Raw genomic sequence first — 20,466 nt, 5'->3', positions numbered from 1 at the left:
ATAGGGTGTAACTAGCCTTAAGCAATAACTGATTACCTATAGCTTCTATTTCTAGGCCTGCCCTTAGGAATGTTAAGGGTATTACAAGGGTGGTCCCTCTTGCCTTGGGCAATGTGTGCCCTTCTATTGTCTCAAACCTGCATCCTTACATTCCCCCCTCTGTCTTGTAACTGACCCAATCCTGGGTCAGCTGAGTTACTGTTGTACCCCTAAAGCCTGGCATAGCCCTCCTTGGTGTAAGGGGAATTTCTTACCCTGTAAAGGGCATAGGGAAGGAGAGTTTACCCAATTTCCGCCAGTCTCCATGGTTAATTTGGTAAGCGTCTCTTTTAGGGTTTCTAATATCTGGCGCTGTCTGGTTTACAAAAGTAAGAATGACAGCCAATCTGTTTCCTCATTTGTCAGGATCCGTGGGCGTGGAAGTGCAATATGCCTTCATGCCTTCATAATTCTTACTAACCTTCGCCAAATTGGTGGACCGTCTAGGGGCCACTTGAGACCCCCCCCCATTAGAGTCTGGCGGTAAAGGAGTAGGCTCCCCTTACCTTTTGCCATGTTGAAATCCCATGCCCAGATCAGAGGCAATTAATACCAACAGAACATTCAGGAACTTTTGCTGTTTCCCCAGCTTTCTGGGACAACATTTGCCAGTCCGATGGCAAAGAGGTGGGACAGTTTATTTTACTGGACCAATGATTCCTCAGGTTTCTGCCTTGCTAGACCAGCCAGCTTCCGGGGTGTGGCTGGAGCAGGGCTGGAGATCCCTGGAGTCAAGAGTCTTTTTGAAGATCAGTTCAAGCTGATCGACTGGATCTGGTTTTGCTGAAGGATCCCAAAGGCAAATAAGATCTCTTATTGCCACTTTGGTTAAATAAATAGAGTTTTCAGATTTGTAACAATTTATAATTCTATTTAGGATGTGCTTTGTAATTTCCTAAGGTTTTAACAAATTTCCCAGTATTCAAATGGTAGAGAAGTCTTTTGACCAATTAGGCCCTTTCATTCAGGAGGCCAAGTTACTTAAAAAGCACTGTTGTATAGGTTATATTGTATGGGTAAATGCTGCAACTGCTCAAATGTATATGCAGTCCCTAAAGTTTTAATGTTTGGGTATAAGATCATTACTTAACAGCTTAGTAATCAAAATGTTAAGTGTCACTAAATTTCTTTGTCAAATTGCATCATAATGAACTCTTGTCAGATCTTTAGCAATGTTCATTTCTGAAATTTTGTCAAAGAGGAGTTTGGGGACAAATGCAGTATTTGACTGACATGGGTAGAAACTTCCTGAGCTAAAAGCTGCATTGAACCTGAACAAAAATTAGAAACATAGGGTTAAGTAAACTGATAAAAATTATGGTTTTGTGACTCTTGTTATTGGAAATGTTGTTCCTTTAATGTTTGCTTATCCAGATTAAGATGTTATAAAGTGTTTGTCTAGAGCATTCAACTTTTCTCTCTACTAAACCATCTGAAATTCGAAAACTCAGTGAGTATTCTTTCTTTCATGGCCATTACAGTTGTTTGCATAAGTTCAATAAGAATCTGTTCATTTTATAGTAGGACACCATTGGAAATACTGGTTATTTTACCAAGGCTTTGACTGGAATGTCCTGTTTGAGAGTCTTGCATAGGCTCAGAGATGACCGGACAGCTTTAAGGAAAATTTACCATTTTAAAGTATACAGTTCAGTGTTTTTCATCTTCCCTTCTGTCTGTCTCTTACAATCTCATTCACTTATTTTTTTACTATTTGCCCATGTCTTGAAAACTTGTGGGTCTTATTTTTAATCAAAATTACTAATCTAAATGTGCTAGTTTCTAACTGCTGGTGTAACAAATTATGGCAAATTTAATGGCTTAAAACAACACAAATTTATTATCTTATAATAAGGTGGAAAGTGTTTCTAAGCTATAATCATAGTGTTAGCCATGCTGCATTTCTTTTGGAGGCTTTAGGGGGAATCCATTTTCTTGTCTTTTCCAATTTTCAGAGGCTATGCACATCCTTTCCTCATGGCCCCTTACTTCATCTTCAAAGCCAGTGGTATAACATCTTCAAGTCTCTCTCTGACTCTGTTCCTCCTGCCTCCAACTTTCATTTATAAGGACCTTTATCATTACTTTGGGCTTACCCACATAATCCAAGATAGTATCTTCATCTCAAGATCCTTAACTTAATCACATCTATAGACTCCTCTTTGTTGTGTAAGGGAACATTCACACACTCTGGAAATTAAGATGTGGACTTCTTTGGGGGAAGGAGTTGTTTTGGGGGAAGGAGTTGTCATTCAGCCTACTACACTGAGGTTTAGGTAAATGTGTTCCATTGCATGAATATTATGTAAATAAGTTTTTTATATTTTTAATGATTATATATATATATTTTTTTTATTTTTGAGAGATAGTGCGAGCAGGGGAGGGTCAGAGAGAGAGGGAGACACAAAATCTGAAGGAGGCTCCAGGCTCTGAGCTAGCTTGACATGGAGCTTGAACCCACGAACTGTAAGATCATGACCTGAGCTGAAGCCGGACACTTATCCAACTGAGCCACCCAGGCACCCCTGATTATATATTTTTGAGAAAGAGAGAGGGTCAGGGTCTGAGAGAGAGGGAGACAGAGAATCCAAAGCAGGCTTCACGCTGACATCAGAGAGCCTGATGTGGGGCTCGAGCTTAAGAACTGTGAGATTATAACCTGAGCTGCTGAACTGACTGAACAACCCACATGCTCTTAATATGGTTTCTTTTAATGGTTAATGAAGTTCTTTATCTCTGTGAAACTTCCCTGAATACTTCTCTGGACTTTACAGCCTGTCACATTTGAAAGCCCTTCTTTAAGAAGTCTGCCAGTTCCAGGGAGCTTACCCTCTCCCAGACTGTGTCAATTCCATCTGCAAAGAAATTTTTTTAGTGACTTCCATAAAACATATCTAACACATTAGTTGGGAGTTTTACTGAAAATTTGGAAGTTTGTGGCCATGACCATAAATCTCACTGATCTCTTCCTACCTTCATTCTCTGACATTCCTACTGCCGCTATCCCTCTTCTTGTCACCCTGTCTCTTGGGTATCCTGGCATTCCCAAATTCTCTGGTGTGCATAGTAGTTCATTTTTGAACAACTTCAGTTGTCAAACTTGAATAACAGCACCAAAGTACATCAGAGCAGTGAGCCTCCACTGAAGAAGTCTGAGTGTTGAGGTGGCTGTGTCTGTAGCTGAAAAAGTGATGTTTCTTCTACTTTTCAATACAATGCTATGATTCATCAAACATTGGTATCATAGATAATTGAAAGATGATGCTAATAATCATTTGAACACAGGTTTGGTATTCATGTCTGAATAGTATCTTACATACTAGTGTTTCTCATTCATTAGATTTACCCTGTTTACAAGGCATTTGGTAACTACAGACACAATAAAAAATAAAATATAAAGTCTTAAATCCATTGGCTCACATTTTTATTGATTCATGTTAAATTAACCATTGTCTATCCATGTTTTGGTTTGCTATTTCCTTTGGTGAATTGTTAGCTATCCATGGGTAATGGTCACGATAAATTGATAGCAGTAGAATACCCAGATTTGACACTTTTGTAAATGGTGTTCATTAACTTAGTCTCAGTTTCTATGGAGGTAGCCATGTTAAAATAGGAGATTTTTGAAAGTTAAAAATTATTTCCTGAATAAGCCTCTTAAAGGAATATATCAAGCAGAGTGAGATCTCATAATTTTAAGCTCCTCTATGCATTCATAGGATATATATGCCTCAAACAGCTTTAGAGTAGCAGGGACTCCATCTCTTTTTCTCTATGTCTGATATTTAGTAAGTAATATAAGGTATTTGTTGGATGATTAAATAAATACATATATGAATGCATGTAACAAAATAATAACAACTAGCATTTATGATCACTTATTGTATGCCAGCTGCTGTGATAAGCTTTGTATGTGCATTCATTATTTTTATTCTTAATATAGAAAAAAATGGGGATTTAATAACTTCTCCGCAATTGTATATTTATCTATAACTTTGCTTTTAGCTATTAGCTTATGTCACCTTCTACTTTTCATGGCAAATCATAATTATCTTACAAACTGTTAGGCTCCCTTACTAGACTGTGAACTCCAAGATCATCGTGATTTTTACTTGTATATCTCTGTATCATCAGTGCTAGTTCAGAGCCTAACAAAGAGAATGTGTTAAATGGCTGCTTCTGGTTTGAAATCATTGATCTGTAGAGATCTCTGGAGAGCAATCACCCTCAACATAAGGGATCAGGTGGAGAGGACTTGAAGATTAGGAGAACTGTACTCAGATCATTGGTGCAAGCTGAGACCTGCTTGTTTGGTCACCTTTACCTCATAACCTCATAGGTTCTTTTTCCAGTAGATAATGTTAGCTATCAAAGAAGGTTCAGGTTGAGGGTCAGCTCCACCTGTAATTTTGATATCAAATTAAAATTAAACAAAGTTAAGCCAAATTCTGACATAAACATATAAATTGTATTATAATAGATATCCATTGACAACCAAACATAAAACGATTTGTTACAACCTATGTTTTAATCTCAGTAAGGTCATGTGGTGCTTGGAGCTTTTTCAGGTCTAGCTGTGTCCACTATCCTTGAGGGTATAGTTTCTAAGCCTTACTCAATTCTTATCTCACGATTCTTATATCTTATGAAAGGAGAGAGGAGACTTACTAAAGCCTACAAGCAGATCCACATATCCTAAACAGACTCATCAACAAGCCACTAATTTCACCAGTGCAAATTTTTTTTTGAAATTCATCAGGTTAATGATGTAAGCCTCAGGTGTCGATGCAGATGTATAAAAGAAGTGCTTGTAGTTGACACCAGTCTTTTTAATATGATGCTAAGTGACCACCATAGAATGTGGTATTTAATTAGGGTAACTGAGGTTTATATCAAAAACTAATAACATTCATCAAATCACACCATCAGTGGTAACTTACATATCTACACACGCATATGTATATGTATATAGGTATATGTGTACATATATGTGTGTATATATGTTGTGTGTCCATGTGTGTGTTTACTGTAATTTCTTTTCTTCCAGGGGACATCTGCTATCTAGAATTAGGATTAAACATTTGTGACCTAGGTGGTTTCGATAGTTTCTCCAGAAGTAATCCATCTTCTGGGAAGCTGTCATTTTAATCCCCTTCACATTTCACTTTTAATTGCATCTTCAGTTCAAAAGTTATTTATAGAAACTTTTTATAAAAAGAAACTGTATAAAATGATTCAGGTTTATGTATTTGATATACTGTAATTAGTGGGTCTTTTTCATGTGATATTTTCTTTTCCCAAATAATTTACACGCTCATGCAGATAAAGGATATTTTTCGTTTTTAATTCCTCATGCATTTATAACACAAATTTTAGTGACATTTAGCTAGGTTTCTTTCACTCTCTCTTTTGTACTTCCATGCCCACAGCTAACTGGGCTCAGTACCCCGTGCATACACTGTGAATGTTGAATGCCTGAAAAACATCCTATTATGAAGCCATCATGACTAAAGTTCGCAGGTTTCTTTCCCTAATTTCAAAATGCCTTTTTCATTTTAGGTAACTCCAGGTAGCTTGTCTTACAGCATCTATTCTCTGTTGATTCTCACTGCACCGGGCGAAGAAGAAATCACTGGATCAGGTATGGCTTCCAGTACAAAATAAGAACCCACTCAAAATGAAATACATATACTATACTTCAGAGTGAAACTCTAAAAATACTCTTACAATAGAACTTGAGGCAATTGATTTTGGAAATTACTAGAAGTAGGAACCTTTTTTTTTTTTTTTTTTTCTGTACTACCAGATCGCTTTTGTGGAAAAGAAACTATTTATACAAGTACTTGTTAAAGCTTCTACATTGCAATTTACTCCAACTAATAATTACCCTATCAACACATATTCTGTCTAAATGTCTTTAGTCACAGTCCTTCTAATGTAATCTGGGTGTTCATTGTTCTTCTGTTTGATATGCACTGGAAGCTCCCAGCATCTTATTCTAATCAGTATTTGAATGCATTGTCTGTTGAAATGAAAGTAACAGTGATTAGTAGGACAGATGTTTCCCTTGAATGTGAAAATGTAGGGGTTAAAACCACAAATTAAACTGAATATTCACAGTCTTTGCATGTATTTTTCAAGATGGTTGGATACAGTTTTTGTGTAGTGGAAATCAGGTACCACTTAAAGTTGTAAAGATCTGTGATCTGCAAAACAGATGATATTTGGAAAGAACTTTACTGTCCACTCTGGAGGATAGATAAAGAACTCTATCTAGTATGTTGGTAACATGAAGGGCTGTTTGCCTTCAGTGAATGGTGATTTTGACAAGGACACTAGGAGAAACCTGGAAGTAGAAAACAGAACAATCATGCCAGGTACATCCATGCATCAGGGAATTAAAAGAATTATGAATGAGGCACCTGGGTGATTTCAGTTGGTTAAGCTTTGGGTCAGGTCATGATCTCACAATTTGTGAGCTCAAGCCCCACATCAGGCTCTGTGCTGACAGTTTGGAGCCTGGAGCCTGCTTCAGATTCTATGTCTCCCTCTCTCTCTGCCCCTCCCCAACTTGTGCTCTGTCTGTCTCTCAGAAATAAATAAATATTAAACAAAAATTAAAAAAAATAGAAGAGCCTATGAATGGATCTGCATTCATTAATATATTTTTATTTTAATAATCTTAGAGGTATCTCTGCTTTTTTATTGAAAATGCTGTAAAAATCAGTTGCATATGACATTTAATTGTAAAAATTTGAAGATTTTGTAAGAAATCTAATTCTTTTATGTTGGTAATATTTATCTCCTACTTATATATGTATTCCTTAGTTAATATTTTTTACTGGGATTTATAGGGTCATGAGAAAAAATTTTTAATATACTGTATGTTTCAGCTACAAATTTTTAATATACTGTATGTGTCAGCTAACTTTAATCTCATAACTGAGGAAATAATTGAGGCCGAGATGATTCTCATATTTGTTTGTTTGTAAAAACAGTGCAGATCTTCCTCTACTTAATGTGGAGGTATATCTGGGCAAATCCACTGAAAGTTGAAAATCAGTTTAACACACTTAACTTACTTAACTTCATAGCTTAAACAGCCTACCCTCACACACTCAGAACACTTACATTAGCCTATGGTCAGGGAAAATCACGCAATACAAGCCTATTTTACAAGAAAGTGTTGAGTATCTCATGGAATCTATTGTGTACACTGCTGAAATTGAAAAATAGAGTAGCTCCTTCAGTACAGAATAGTTGGAAGTGTGTTGGTCATTTACTCTGGTCACCTTGTGGCCAACTTGGAGCTCCAGCTTCACTGTCATTATACAGAATCTCGAGAAGATACCGTTAACACCTGCTGCTAGCCTGGGAAAAGACCAAATTCAAAGTATGTTTCTACTTAATGTGTATTACTTTTGCACCTTCTTAAAGTAAAAAAATGCTAAATCAAACCATCATGAGTCAGGAATTGTGTGTATTGTAACTTACACTTTTATTTTAAAAAGATTGTGTTTAATCCCTTCTCAAAACCTTCACAAATAGTCCCTGAAAACAGGTAATGAACACAGCTGCAGAATACAGCAGACAGGCCTGACTAGGGAAGGGTGCCTAGTTAGCTAACTTCCCAAGGAAGAATAACAGGGTCAACCCTTTAAACCCTAATTTACAATGCAAACTGTATGTTAACCACTTCAAGAGGGTTATCCTATCTCACTCATCAGGCTAATCTGAGATAGCCACTTGTTTTTTGTCTGAATTGCTTGAAGAATTAATAAGAAGATGGACTTCGTGTGTTCTGGTGTTAGAATGTTTCCTCTGTCTACTGACCTGCTCAGATTTTGTACAGAATCACTATTTAGGTCTCTTTAGATTATGACCTATGGATCTAATCTCCATTAAAGCTTTCTTCACATAGAATAAGAGGTTCAAAACAAAGCATCTTTGGAGCCAGTACCCATGATTAAGAGGTTATAGGTTTTCCTGGTCAAGAAGGTGACACTACAGTGAAATATCAGTGATTCATGATGCCTTCCCTACTTCAGATCTTACCACACTTCCAATTCAAATGTGTTACTGCCTTAGATTATGACATTTAGTTAACATGTGCTTTTGTTTGTTTGAATTTCATTAACTCAACCTAAAGCCTATCATTCAACACTTGAAAACTTTGAAAAATCAAATAGATAATAAGATAATAATGTGTCATAGTTCATAGCACCGCCTCCATGATTCTAGGCAAACCATGGAAATCCTTTTTATTCACTGTATGAATAGTAGGAGTAGGAGTAGGGATGACTCCTCTCATTGGGATAGAGTATCTTTGTTCTTTTCATTTTTTTTAGTGTTAGAGATTTATTTAAATATATTTTGGTTGATCCATTTGACAACTACATGAGCATTTGATCTTTATATTGCATAAATAGAATAAGCTGTAAATGCAGTAGATTTAGGATTATATTCTATCCTCATCTTTTACCAGCTGTAACTCCTTGCTACAGATGTCACATTTGTAACTTCTAGGGAACAATGATATTATTTAAAAGAGTTTTTCCAAGCATTAAACTAGGTAATACATTTCAAGCTCTTAGTATACTGTGCAGCCCAGAGGAAATATTCAAAACTGTTAACTATGCCATGTCATTGCCTAGAATATTAATCAGAGTGGTATATGTATATATAGATTAATAGCATCATCATAGGGAATGAGGATGGCTTATCTGTTTTCAAATAATTAATATAGAAAAAATCTGAACTCTACAAGTACACTGAAGATAGAGTGCAGTTCATGATTTACAGTGCCTCAGGTTTTATCACTATTGATTGTCATTGTAAGCACAGAAGGCTAGGAGTATAGAATGTTCTATATATGGAGCTTAATATCTGTGCAAACCAATGTAAAACTGGCCACGGATACGATCTAGCACAAAGACTTTTTCAAACAGGATTATTTATTTGAATTTGTTTTATTTGATTTTTTATGTGTGTTTATGGGACTGAACTATATGTAAAACTAATATAAGAGTTGATCTAGGGCAAACTAGGTGGCTCAGTTTGTGAAGTGTCTGATTCTTGGTTCAGTTAAGGTCATGGTCTCACAGTTCATGAGTTTGAGCCTTGCATGGGGCATTGTGCTGGTAATGTGAAGTCTGCTTGGGATTCTCTTTTTCTCCCTCTCTTTCGGCTCCTCCCACATGTTCTTTCTCTCTCTCTCTTTCAAAATGGGTAAATAAAAAGAAGAGGAGGAGAAGAGGAGGAGGAGGAGGAAGAGCTGATCTATTCGAGAATGACAGAAGCTCAAAGTTTTGTTTCTGCTCTGTCACTGACCCATCCTTGAGTTTGCTCTGAAGACTCCCTTCCTGCAATGCTTAGAGAACAGAATTAATAAAAAAGAAAGAAAGGAAAGGAGAACATTGATCTAATTCAGTTCTTTTCATTTCTAAGATGGGGAAACTGAAGCCATGCATAGTGAAGTGACCTGACCTAGGTCACACACTGAGAGAGGGACAGGTCTGGGTGTACTGACTCCTGTCTATGGGACCATATTGACTCTTAGAAAGAATATAGTTTAAGACAGCAAATGTGGCTTTGGGAAATGTGGCTATTCCTCCCTTTTTGCCAAAGGTATCATTTTGGTGATTGTGCATATATTATAGTAGCAGCTTTCAACATCAGCCTAACTTTAAAAAAAAAACTTAGCAACAACATCAGCCTAACTTTAAAAAAACAAATCCTTGGGCCTACTCAAACCACCTATGTCAAAAATTCTGATGGTGGGGCCTGGGAACTCATGGATTAACAAGCTCTTCCAGAGATTCTAATATTTATTTAAAACCTCTAGATTGAATAAATTATTTGGAATATAATAAATTATATGAAGTTAGCTCCATCTGTAAACTGATCTTAACTATGTGGCTTAACTACCAATAACAAAAACCACTATGAAAATATATAAAATTCTTAAAATGAGAGAGGAGAATGAGATTTTGCTGATCACCTACCATATACAACTAACTCTTTGATTTCTCTTAATTCTTATAGCAGGATTTAGAAGTATATATTATTATCTGAACTTTGATGGAAAAATTTGACTCAGATGAAATAACTTGTCTTAGATCATTCAACTGGAAGTTGCAAAGGTAGCATTTAGAGCCAGATGGAATTGACTTCAAAGCTTTATATCTTCCTATTATGCCTTGAAACCCACTGGGTGCTACACACACCTGGGGTAGAATAGCTACAACTCCAGGAGAAAAATCCATGCATCCATCTCTTTGTCATTATGGAGTGCTTTTAATGTTGATTATACTCAGGATGTAATATACCTCTCTCTTCATGTTATGGGGAAACAATGTTTTGTCACTCTGACACAAGAATACCTTTTCTACACTTTCATTTTAGTTACATCTATTTGAATATCAATCCCCAGATTTCTATAAACTTGCCAAACTATGACAAGCTAATGTATATGTTTATGCTTATATTTTTAGCATTTCATGTAAGAAATAATACACCTCCAATAGGTCCCATTTGGGGACATATAAAAAGTTGCTGAAAAATGAATCATTACCTTAGATATTATGTAAATAAAAATCATGTAAGTATTATGTAAATGTAATTACATATAGAAGTAATTATAGGGATCTGCACTGCAAACTTCAGAGTTGTAATATAGGAAATTATAGGAGAGGGTAATTATATATCATGCTCCCTAAAGCTTCAACATCTAGGAAGAAATTTATCCATTTTGATATCTGAAAGAGAGATTAAATATTTTATTGTGTTCTGCAGAAGGGGTGGTAAATGGGTGGTCTGATTAGGGAAGCAAAATGTGAGTGGATATTGTGAACTTGGAGGATGTGTGTATTTTGGAAGCATACTGGTTCTAGAGCTGTTAAGACTACTTGTCAGTTATAGGCCTTGCTTATTTCTACTTGAAACTGGTTTTCACTGGGTGAGAGGAAAGTTCCCCTTGTCTACTCCACAATCTAGCATTCTGTCTGTGAGAAAGCCAGCTACACAATCTAGTACCTGGTAATGTTCTGGAAGATGAAACTTGATTGGGCAGGTTGTACCAATGACTACAGAAGAAAAATTACCTAAGGAGGTAAATGCATAGACTTTAGCGGAGAAATGGATGCAGTATTAGTACACGGGGAAGCTGTATCAAGGGTTGTAGCTGAAGTGTGATATGGAGTCTTGATATAGGAGAATGGATGGAGATAGAGAGTGTAATGCAAAGCTAAATAAATCAGATCAAATAACTTTGGTCTCACTCATGTGGAATTTAAGAAACAAAACAGAGGCACCTGGATGGCTCATTCAGTTGAGCATAGGACTCTTGATTTTGGCTCAGCTCAGGGTTTCAGGATTTGGTTCTTGGGATTGAACCCACATTAGGTTTCACACTGACAGCACAGAGCTTTCTTGGGATTCTCTCTGTCCTCTTCCTCTGTCTCTCTGTCTCTCTGTCTCTGTCTCTAAATTAATTAATTAAAAGCAAATGAGCAAAGGGAGGGAGAGAGAGAGAGACCAAGAAACAAACTCTGAACTATAAAAAACAGTTACCAAAGGGGAGGTGGGTGAAATAGGTAATGGGGATTAAGAGCACACATCATGATGAGCACTGAGTAATGTAGAGAAGTGTTGAATCACTATATTATATACCTAAAACTAAAATAATACTGTATGTTAACGATACTGGGATTAAAATTTAAAACTTAATTAAACACAGTAGAAAAGTCTAGAAATCACAAGTTAGTGAGATCATATTTTGAAGCACAACAAAGCAAGCAGTTCAGGTACTCAGCTTTTTTGAGGGACAACTGCATATTTATTTGTGGACCAAAGTGGCTAACTTTAAGACTCAAGACTCAGAGGACACCTTTCTAGGGCAAACATAGCAACCAATCGCTGTACCTCACATATTCTATCCAAGGCCAGTGCTTTCATTTTTCTATGTAAATGTCTCCCCAACTTCTTTACTTCACTCCACTTCCACTGCTGTCCTCATATGCCATGCCAACATCATCTTTTGCTTGAACAACTGCAATTTCCTCCTAACCTCTTGCCTCATTGCCACTTACTCTCTCCACAATCTAGTTTTTATATACTGAAGCCAAAGTTATCAATCCTTCGGTCACTCCACATTGCTTTTAGGGAAAATACTAAAGTCCTTAAATGATCTACAAGTCTCTTCATGTTATTATCACTGCTTACTTCCACAGTCTTACGTGATGAGCCTCTCAGCCCTGCTTCTCTGCAACTCAGTAGTGTCCAATTTCAGTTTCCTTAGGTAACATGCCTTTCTGCACAGAAGGCTTTCTCCATTACCCTGTTCTCATTTAGGACTTACAGGTCTCAGTTCAAGTATTGTTTCCTCAGGAAACACTCCTTTACTACTTCATCCTGAAACACACACACACATACACACACACACACACACACACACACACACACACATGCACGCACACTTCTCGTTTCCTATTATATTTCCTTATGGCTGCTGTTTTTCTCTCTCTCTCTCTCTCTCTCTCTCATAACTAACTAATTTGCAATTATGTATTTGTATGTTAACGTGAGTAAATAAATGCCTATTTCTCCAGCTAAACAAAGTGCATGAAAGCAGGAACCATCCTTTTTATCCCTCTAGAGCTCAGCTCAGTGGCTGCTGTAATTGTTTGCTAAGCAAGGTCTTAGATATAATGCCAAAAGTATAAGTGACAAAAGAAAAAAGATAAATGCACAAAATTATAAAACTTTTGTTCTGTAAACAAAATATTAACGAAGTGAAAAGAACACCCAGTGAATGAGAGAAAATATTTGCAAATTATTTATGTGGCAAGTCTTGTGTTGAGAATCCTCATATGTTTCTGGGAGGGATGGAGAATGGCACGGCACTTTGGAAAATACTTTGGCTTGTCTTCATTGAGTTAAACGTAAGATTGTTCTGTGATTTCCAACAATTTCAGTCCTAGTAATATACCTAAGATAATTTAAAACATTTCTCCACATCAAGCTTTATACACAAATGTTTATTATAGCACTACTCAAAATGGGCCCAAAGTAGAAACTGCCAAGTTTCCATTAACTGATGAATAGATAATGAAATATAGTATATTTATATGATGGAATATTATTCAGCAACGAAAAGAAATGGAGTGCTGATACATGCTACAACATGGAGAAGCCTTGAAAACATTATGCTAAGTGAAATAAACTGGCCTCAACAGACTGTAAAAGACCAATTATGGTATAATCCATTTAAGAGAAATGTACAAAATAGATAGACATATGAAGAGAGAAACTAAATTAATGTTTCCCTGAGAGTAGGCAAGAAGAATATTGGGAGGAAATACGGATTGAGTGATTATGGATACTTCTTTCTTTTTATTTTGCTGTTCATAAGTTTATAAAATTAGATTTTCATGGCACTTGCATAACTCTGATTATGCTAAACATCATTGATATTTTGTTTTATTTTGTTAAAAAAAATTTTTTTATTGCTTTTTATTTATTTTTGAGACACAGAGAGCGACAGTGCGAGCAGGGGAGGTCAGAGAGAGAGGGAGATACAGAATCTGAAACAGGCTCCAGGCTCTGAGCTAGCTGTCAGCACAGAGCCCGACGCGGGGCTCGAACCCACAAACCGTGAGATCTGACCTGAGCCGAAGCCGATGCTTAACCGACTGAGCCACCCAGGTGCCCCTGTTTTATTTTGTTTTAATTTGTATTTTATTTTATATATAGAGAGAGTATGCAAATGGGGTAGAGGCCAGAGGGAGGGGAAGAGAGAATCTTATGGGGCTCAATCTCACAACCCTGGGATCATGACCTAAGCCAAAAATCAGAGGTCAGATGCTCAACTGACTGAGCCACCGAGGCACCCTTATTTATATATTTTACATGGGTGAATTGTATCATACATATCAATAAAGCCATTAAAATTTTTTGTCATGACTTGAAAAGAGAAGTTGCTTATATTTAATGTGTGGGTACATTATTTGCATTGAGGGTTGAAAACTGTTAACACATGTGCCCACTAAAAATAATTCAAAGCACCAGACATGGAAACTACGTGGGTACATATATATTTTAAAAAATAATCTTATATTTAATTATGTTTAAAAGATAATTATTTAAAACAAAAATAGCAATAATATATTATGAATTTTATAACATACAGAGAAGCAAAATATATGACAATAATAGTGAAACTGCAGGAGGGAAGAAATGGGAGTTTACTACTGTAAGGTTCTTACACCATATATGAAGTATTATCCTAGTACTTGAAGGTAGACTAGAATAAATCAAAGATACATGTTATAGGGGCACCTGGATGGCTCAATCAGTTGAGTGCCTGATTCTTGATTTTGGCTCAGATTATGATCCCAGGATCATGGGATTGAGCCCCATGCCAGGCTCAAAGGCTGCTTAAGATTCTCTCTCTCTCTCTCTCTCTCTCTCTCTCTCTCTCTCTTTCTCTCTCTCTCTCTCTCTCCCCTCCACCTCCTCTGCCCCTCTACCCTGCTCATGTGTTCTCTCTTTCTTTCTAAAATGCACACACACACAAAGGTGTATGCTACAAATTCTACAACAACTACTAAAATAATAAGATGGAAGCATAGCTAAAAATGAGGTAAAAAGTAGTTAAAAATAGTTAATACAAAAGAAGGCATGATGAGAGGAAAAGACTACAAAGAATATACGGGACAAATGTTAAAATGATTGTAGATTTAAAACCAATATCAATAATCTCATTAAATATAAATGAATATAAATGGATTAAACACCTAAGAGATTGTGAGATTGAATAAAAACTGTAGTTCAAACATGAGTAACATACACTAAATATTAAAATACTAATAGGTTAAAGTTTTTAAAAAGAATTAGAAAAACATGTATGGTAACACTAAGCACAGAAACAGCTGCAGTAGATATATCAGACAAAATAGATTTCAGACAAAAACACTACAAGGAAATTGAGGGTTGTTTCATAATTTTAAAGGTGGTAACTCAGAAAGTGGAAGTAACAATTGTAAGCTGTTATGTATCTGCTAACAGAACTTCAAAATATATGAAACAAAATCTATCAAAACTCTTAAGTAGAAATCAATAAATCATTATCACAATTTTATATTACAATACTTCTCATAAGAAATAGGACAAGTTAACAGAAAATCAGTGAGGTTATAGATGAACAACACTAAAAACCGACTTGACCTGATTAACATTTATAGAGTACTCCATGCAGTTGGAGCCGATTATATATTCTTTTCAAGTACACATGAAGCATTTAACAAGATAGACCATATTCTGGCCCAAACTTGTATTTCAATGCATTTAAAATAATTACATTTACAGAGTATGTTCTATCACTAAACTGAAATGAAATTAGAAATCAATAACAGAAGCTACATGGAAAATCCCCAAAATGTGAAAACTAAATAACATACTTCTAAATAAGCCAGGGCCCAAAGGGAAAAAAAAAAAATAAGAGGAAATTCAGGAAGTATTTTCAACTGGGTGAAAACAAAACATATCAAAATGTATGGGATTTACCTAAGACAGAATTTAGAGGAAATTTTAGAACACCAAGTATCTGTTTTAGAAAATAAGAAGAATCATGAATGATTTCAGCTTCCACCTTAAGAAACTAAGAAGAGAAAATTAAATGCAGGGTAAGCAAAAGATGGGAAATAAAGATTCAATGCAATCTCCCTCAAGGAAATAGAATGCAGAAAAAAGCATTAGAGAATATCAAAGAAACAAACAGCTTACTCTTTGAAAAGATCAGTAAAATTGGTAAACCTGTAGCAAGACTGATATAGCCTTAAAATAAAATAGATACGTATTACTGACATCAAGAATGTGTGAAGTGAGTGCATTGACTAACTTCATACTAATAGATTTGGCAATTTGGATGAAATGGACAAATCTCTTGAAAGATACAAAGTATGAAGTGTCCCTCAAATTACAGTCTTTGCAGGTGTAATTAGCTAAGGATCTGGAGATGAAATCTTCTTGGATTAGACCCTAAATCTGGTGACTGATATCTTTATAAGAGAAAGAAGAAAAAGATTTACACATAGAGAGACACAGGGAAGAAAGACGTATGAAGACCGAGGCAAAGATTGGTGTTATGCTGCCACAAGCCAAGGAATTCCAGGAGCCGCCGGAAGTTGCCAAGGGCAGGGATGGGTTCTCTAAATCTTTCAAAGAGAGTTCACCCTGCTGAAACCTTGATTTCGGACTTCTGGACACCAAAAGGGTGAGAAAAATAAATTTCTGTAGTTTGAAGCCACCCAGTTTGTGGCAATGCATTATAGCCATTCTCATTCAAAAAGAAATTGATAAATTAAGTGATAATATAACTATTAAGGAAATTGAATTTGTACTTAACCTCCCACAAGAAAATTTCCATGCTAAGATGGTTTTATTTGTAAATTCCAGCAAACATTTAAAGGAGAAATAGTATTAGTACATAATACAAATTATTATAGAAAACTGAAGAACTGTGTTTCTCAGCTAATTATTTCAAGCCAGTGTTACCTTAATACCTAAAGCAGACAAAAATATTATTGCAGAGTAATATCCCTTATGAACATGGAAGAGGCAGAGAGAGAAGAAGAAAAAGAGAATCTTGGGCTCTGCACCATCAGCACAGAGCCTGACGTGGGGCTCAGACTTTTGAACTATGAGATCATGATCTGAGCTGAAGTTAAGAGTCAATTACTTAACCAGCTAAGCTCCTCGGTGCCTCACATGAAAAAATTCTTAACAAAATTTCAGCAAATGTATTCCAACAATGTGTAAAATGGATAATTCTTAATACACACTCGGAGCTTAGGTTGATTTAACGGTCAACCATGTATTCATCTCAATAGAGGCATAGAAAGTATTTTTAAAACTCCATCATAAATTCCTGGTAAACTTGGACAGGAAGGGAAATTCCTCAGCCTGTGAAGGGGCATAGAATGGTGAAAGGCTGAATGTTGCTCCCAGAGATCAGGAGCAAGGCAAGAATGTCTTAACACTTGTTTTCAACATTTTGCTGAAGGCTCTAGTATATGCAATGAGGAAAAAAAAAAGAAAAAGAAAAAGAGAGAGAGATTGAAAAGATACCCAGATTGAGATGGAAAAATTAAAACTGTCTTTATTTGCAGATGGTCCATGTTAAAAAAAAAAAATCCTATGGGGACTACAGAACAGCTACTAGACTTTAGTAAGTTTAGCAAGGTTGCAGGATACAATTGGAAATTTACATTTAATTTTTAAAATTCTACTTAAAGTAGCATCAGGGAGCCTTGGTGATTCAGTCAGTTAAGTGACTGACTCTTGGTTTCTGCTTAGGTCATAATCTTGTGGTTTGTGGGTTCAAGCCCCACATGGGTCTCTGCACGCTGACAGCATGGAGACTCCGTAGGATTCTCTCTCATTTCCTCTGTCTCTCTGCCCCTTCTACACTCACGATGTCTCTGTCTCTCTCAAAATAAACAAATGAACATAATAAAAAAGGACAGTAGTGTCAAAAATATGAAACAATTAGAGACAAATCTGACAACAGATGTATAAGACCTACATCCCCAGAAGAAACAAGTGGAAAACATTGCTGAAAGATTTTGAAGACTAAATAAGTGTAGAGATAATCTGTGTTCATGAATGGTAAAACTCAAAATTAACATTTTAATTCTCTTCAAATTTGTCTGTGGATTCAATGCATTTCCAGTAAATATCCCATCAGGGTTTTGGGGGTAAAAATTGACAAGCTGATCCTAAAATTCATATGACAATGCAGATTACATGGAATAGCCAAAACAATGTTGGAAAAGAAGTATAAAGTTGGAAGAATTATACTACCTGATGTCAAGACGTATTATAATGCTACTGGAATAAGACAGTGTGGTAGCAGCATAAAGATGGACTTAGGGATCAATGGAACGGAATGGAGATCCACAGGTATAGAACCATACGTTTATTTACAACTGAGTTTTTACAAAAGTAAGTCATTGGATTAAAGATAGTCTTTCCAACAAATGGTTTTGAAACAATTGGCTATTCATATGCAAAAATATGAACTTGGATCCATACCACTTACTATGCACAAAAATTAACAAATTGGGTCATATGTCTAAATTTTAAATGTAAAACTAGTAGAAGAAAATGGAGGGGGGGTCAATGTGGCCTGAGATAAGGCAAATTTCTTAGATATGACATTGCAAGTAAGATCTATAAAGATTATAATAGAGTTCATCACAAGTAAATATGTTTGCTCTTTAGAAGACAATAAGAATATTTAAAAACTACAGACATGGGAAATGTGTTCACAAATCAAATATCCAATAAAAGATTTTATTCCATAATATGTAAAGAACTCTCCAAAAATTAATTATAAGAAGTTAAACAAGTGATAAACAAGCAAAAGATTTTTGCATAAACTTCACCAGAGAAACATATGTATAGTAAATAAGCAATTGTTGTTAATCGTTAGGGAAATATAAATTAAAACCACAAAAGGTAAAATAGAAAAAACACACAAAATGTCACTATGCACCTTATTCGAATATCTAAAATTAAAAGGAATGATGGCACCAATTGTTGGCATGGATGTGGAACAATTAGAAATCTAATGTCTTACTGGTCGAGAGGTACAGTGGTCAGTGGTAAAAAAAAAAACCCTTGCAAAACCATTTTGGTGATTTCTTAGAAAGTTAAAAACACTTCCCAATTGATATAACCATTACATTCTTAGGTATTTGCCCATGAGAAATGAAAGCATACAACTATATAAAGACTTATAGATTAATGTTTATAGCAACATTTGTTTCATCCCCAAACTGAAAACCACTCAAATATCCAATGGGTAAATGGATAGATATATAGGTTGTGGTATAGCCATACAACAGAATCCCACAATAAAAGGCAATGAAAAGAAATAAACCACTGACTGAAGAATGTCATAATAATTTTCTGTGATGAAGCCAGATAAAAGAGTAGATATTAATTTGATTTCTACTTATATAAAATTCTAGAATGTACACACTAATCAGTAGTGACAAGAAACACGTCAGTAGTTACCCAGAAACTAAGAAGTAGGTAGGAGTGGTTTTAAAACAAAGAAGAATTTTGGGGTGTATGGATAATGGATAATGGGTAATGGATATATTTATTATCTGAATATTGGCGATGATTTCATGGGTATATACATATATCAAGGATTATCATTTATAGCAAGAAAGTTTGAAAGAGCTGAAAAATAAATATTGAGACAGACAATGGTAGCAAAGACAGCAAGTGTGGTGTACCAGTCTTTTCCCCATCCTGCTCAGGGCCTTGGACTATATTCTTCAGGCAGTGTAGAGCCCTTGAAGGTTTTTAGTGGGCCAGCTACATTATTTGCATTTTAGCAGTGTGATTGGCAGCAGTGAAGGGGGAGGACTGGCAACACACATTTTTTTTAACATTGTAATGGAATTGCAGCAAATGTTCCAAATAATCTCTGTAGGATTTTCAGTGAAACCAATTAGCATACATTTGAAAAAGTGCTGGTGGGGTTAGGGACTTATTGTGTAGCCATTAAAACAAATTGGCCCACACTGGCTTACAAACTAGTAAATGGCAGAGCAGTGATTTAAAACCAAGCCTGTCTGATTCAAAGCCTAATTTTCTTTCCACTACACATGGTCTCCCCTACCTGGATACAGACCTCATTCCAAAACTTAATGGGGAATTTTCAGGAGAGTTTTAAAGACTTTTCTCAAATCAGAATGTATACTGGATGTTATAGAATGCTAAGGTCTGCTGCAGTGGTTCTTAATGGAAGCTGAGCAGGCTATACCAATAATGGATTACATCTATACCTTTTTATTTGAGAATATGAGTCACATTCCAAGATCATCCCCAAAGTGACCCAGATTAAAAGTGATTAAAATGGGAATTCACGGTCTTGCCTGGGTTATTGTGGGCCACTGTGGGCACAGTTTTCCATATTGATTCAAGAGCAGTATCTCAAACACAACCCAGCCTAGATTGCCTCTCAGAAAATCTCTATGATTTAGCAAGCATAGAAAGCAAAAATGCCAAATGTAAATTTATTCGGCAAAGGAGAGGTTAAACTTTAAAATTAGCCATCTTCTGGAAACATGAAAAGCAGTTACCCCTATTCCACCCTATTTGGAAATCTTTGAAGGAACTTGACATTTTGACAATCTGAAATGTCAGTCATTCATTCTGTGGCAAATGCATAGAAACCGACATAAAATTTGCCTGTTTGGTTTTTCAGATATGTTGAACAAAAACCCTCTTTGGACTTTGGCTAATAGTACTAATCAAAACTTTAATAATAGACTTGTCATTTACTCTTTTTTTTATTATGAGTTGGATGGGACTGGAGTTTGCTTTTGCAATTTTCACACAAAAGAATGA

The sequence above is a fragment of the Suricata suricatta genome, chromosome 11, assembly GCF_006229205.1.
Source record: "Suricata suricatta isolate VVHF042 chromosome 11, meerkat_22Aug2017_6uvM2_HiC, whole genome shotgun sequence".
Lineage (NCBI taxonomy): Eukaryota > Metazoa > Chordata > Mammalia > Carnivora > Herpestidae > Suricata > Suricata suricatta.
This window is presented reverse-complemented; position numbering follows the sequence as displayed.